At 46.1% G+C, this 3,172-nt stretch overlaps 1 pseudogene; it reads right to left on the bottom strand.

The window, feature by feature from the left end:
- Positions 1–2,265: 2,265 nt before the first annotated feature.
- On the bottom strand, positions 2,266–2,648 carry LOC118707916 (annotated as a pseudogene).
- Between the last annotated feature and the right edge of the window lie 524 nt (positions 2,649–3,172).

Raw genomic sequence — 3,172 nt, 5'->3', positions numbered from 1 at the left:
CCTTCCCTTATTCCTGCACAAATCAGACTGCATTACTACCTACTTTTAACCCACAACCGTTAACTAGATGCTCATTGGCCTCAAGGCTGGGGGTTATATCTCAGGAGCATCCCCTTCTGCTACCATGACCTCATCATCATAATACAGGACTTAAAAAAATTGAAAAACTGACACCCCAAGTTGATTTTCTCCCACTCAAGCTACAACCCCTTTACCTGGGAAGGGACACGGATATCAGAGTCCAGCTCCACCCTCTGGTCTCAAGGCCAGCTCTCAAGGGCAGCAACGCAGGCTTCCTTCTGGCCTTCCCTTCCTCTACACCAGGCATCTTCAAACTACGGCCCGCGGGCCACCTACATGCTCTCCTCTCTGCCACTAGAAAGTGAGGTTCTTATCCTCTTTCAGCCACCATTTAGCTTTGCGATCTGGGCAAAAGTGACTTTCTCTCATGCTTCCTGCGTAATTCCTAAGACCCCCTTCTGACATCCTCAGGGCCTGGCTGTGAGGCCAAATGGCCTTAGATGCCAGCCTGGGCTCCTGCAAACGAAGCCTATGCAGTGAAAAGTCAGCTCCTGGCACAGAGTCTCTCAGGCCCTGCCTTGTATCCCGGGGCACCGCTGACTATTGAGACTGTCATGTTTGCTTGGTATCTTCAGAATGGTTGGGCCCTGGAGTCTTCAGATGTCTCATTTGAATCAGAGCCAGATTTCCTGGGCAGTGCCCTCCTCATGCCAACATTCTTATTTGCCATGGCACTGCCCTCAGAATGTGCAGGAATAATTTCTAAAAGACAGCTCCTGCTCTGTCCTGGCCCACGCTTCTGCTCCAAATATGCCTCACACCAACCTGTGACAGAAGGTAAGGGGGAGATCATTTCCATTTTAGAGATGGGAAGACTGAGGTGCCGAGAGTTGAATTACATCACTCATGGTGGTGCCTGCAGCTGCCCTTAGAGGCAGAACAGGGACTAAAACCCTCCCACCCCCAACTTCTTACTCAACTACTTGCCTCTAATCATTTATGATCCAACAACAACCACAAGATTTGAATATTGACTATCAAAATGTATTTAGAATATGAAAAAGTAATCAGAGCAGCATAATCAGGCACTACCCACCCTTGAAGAATTCCCGGAGCTAGTGTTCTTTGTAAAGATGCCCATTCACAGGTGATTATAAGGGTCCTGCCCCCTTGAGAATCACAACTGAAGAAATGAACCCTTGGAGAGTCTCAGAGAACCAAGACTTGAAGACTGAGTCAAATTGCTTAGGCATTGCTCATGGGGAAATTTCAGCCATAGCAGTTAGTGTGAAGGAGGTACTTTGAGCACCAGCCATGGTCTTCATTTCCTGGCATGACATCCACTCTCCCTGCCCTTTCAGGTTAGTCCCCCTGTCAACATAGGTAACTCCAGAATTGGGGACATAAAAGGAGCCTCATGCCCTGTGCTGGGTTGAATGATATTTTCCCCAAATTTTATGTCCACCAAACTTCAAAATGTATTAAGATAAGAATCGAGATCATACTGGGTTCAGCTGAGCCCTAAATCTAATGAGAGCCGAGCGTCCTTCTAAGAGACAGAGGAGGACACAGGGAAACACACAGAAGAAGGCTGGAAGCAGAGATAAGAGTTTGCAGTTATAAGCCAGGAGATGCCCAGAATTTGGGCAACTGCCAGAAGCCAGGGAAAGTCAAGGAAGGGTTTTCCTTTACAATCTTGATTTTGGACGTCTGGCCTTTAAAACTGTGAGAAAATGCATTTCTGTTCTTTTAAGTCATCCAGTTTGTGGTAATTGTTGCAGCAATCCCAGGAAATAAATATACTTTCTAATGAGAATATCTGCCCCTAGCTCTTTACTCAGGCTCTGCTCTTGGGACAGAGCAAATTCAAACCAAGACAGTAGGCATCTATGTCCTCATATTTTTTCCTGCAGGTGACAAAACTGTGCCTCAGTTTCAGAAATAGGGTCACAAAAACATAAAAACATGGCACCCTTTCTGTAAGCAATGGTTACAGCAAGAAGGACTGTGGGGGCGCGAGGGGTAGAGGAATAGTCTCTTCCTTGACACCCTGGCCTAACAGATCTTTAACAGGTGTAACCTGCAGGTGCTTTATTTCACTTGCATGGTCATTGATTGTGAGGATACAGTTGATCAGGGCATTTTGCCTGAGAAAACTGCTTTAATGATGAGTAGCTCAGAAGACAACACCAAGGCACTATCCTTTCTCTTGTTTGCTAATGTTCCAGTAGTATTGCCTACTTTTTAAAATCGGTTTTTAAAACAAGCTCTGGCCAGTTTTATTAAAGGAAAATATTGCATGACTGTCTTCTCACCAGTCTGTTCTGGCATGCTCTTGATGATATCAGAATCACCTGGGTCAGTGGCAGCCAGTGAGCATACTTGGTAGGATTTTCCAGACCCGGTGCCCAACTCAATCATATAGGCCTAGTATTCGGTTTCAGAGTTCCTCAAGCTGGACAGGTGTTGGTGAGGATGGCCAGGTGATGACCAGGTTCGCTTTGCCTGATCATCTTCAGGGTCAGCACATGTTTCCCACTTTCCATACAAACTGAAGCCTATAGTGGATACGTTCCAGCAACTTTTTGGTCTTCTTTGCAGCCACCATCTTCCTGCCTCAGGTGTGGGACAGCCCTCTGTCCCCTAGAAGGTGGGGGAGCGAGATACACTATTTCTTACCAATTTTTGAGAGCTCCTGGATGCAACCCATATTTCATCTTCAGGGAGAAAAAGCTTCAAGCTTTACCTTTTCTTTAAACTATAATTGTTGCTGAAAATAATAGAAAAGCATTAGGCACTTATGCTGTATGTTTTCATAAACTTAAATAGCCAGCCAGCCAATAGTACTTAGTCCCTTTTACAAAAGAAAAATAGCATATCCAGTAAAGAAGTGTCCTCATTAATGATTATTTAAATCTCCAGGGCATCATTTATCTCCCTTTGGTAGGTGGGAGAGGGGCCATTTTCAGAGCCCTAATCATTTCTAACCAGAACAAGCACTACTCTGAAAACATCAGGAATGGAGGGAGCAGCAGAGGCAAGCGGGGAGGATTACGGACAGAACATCCGGCCACAGCGTCTTGTGTCCTTAGGTGTCCTGCATGTCCCCCACCTTCCTGCCTGGGACAAAGCCCCTGTGTCCTGTCCACCC

This window comes from Pipistrellus kuhlii, unplaced genomic scaffold (genome assembly GCF_014108245.1).
Source record: "Pipistrellus kuhlii isolate mPipKuh1 unplaced genomic scaffold, mPipKuh1.p scaffold_m20_p_6, whole genome shotgun sequence".
Classification (NCBI taxonomy): Eukaryota; Metazoa; Chordata; class Mammalia; order Chiroptera; family Vespertilionidae; genus Pipistrellus; species Pipistrellus kuhlii.
This window is presented reverse-complemented; position numbering and strand designations above follow the sequence as displayed.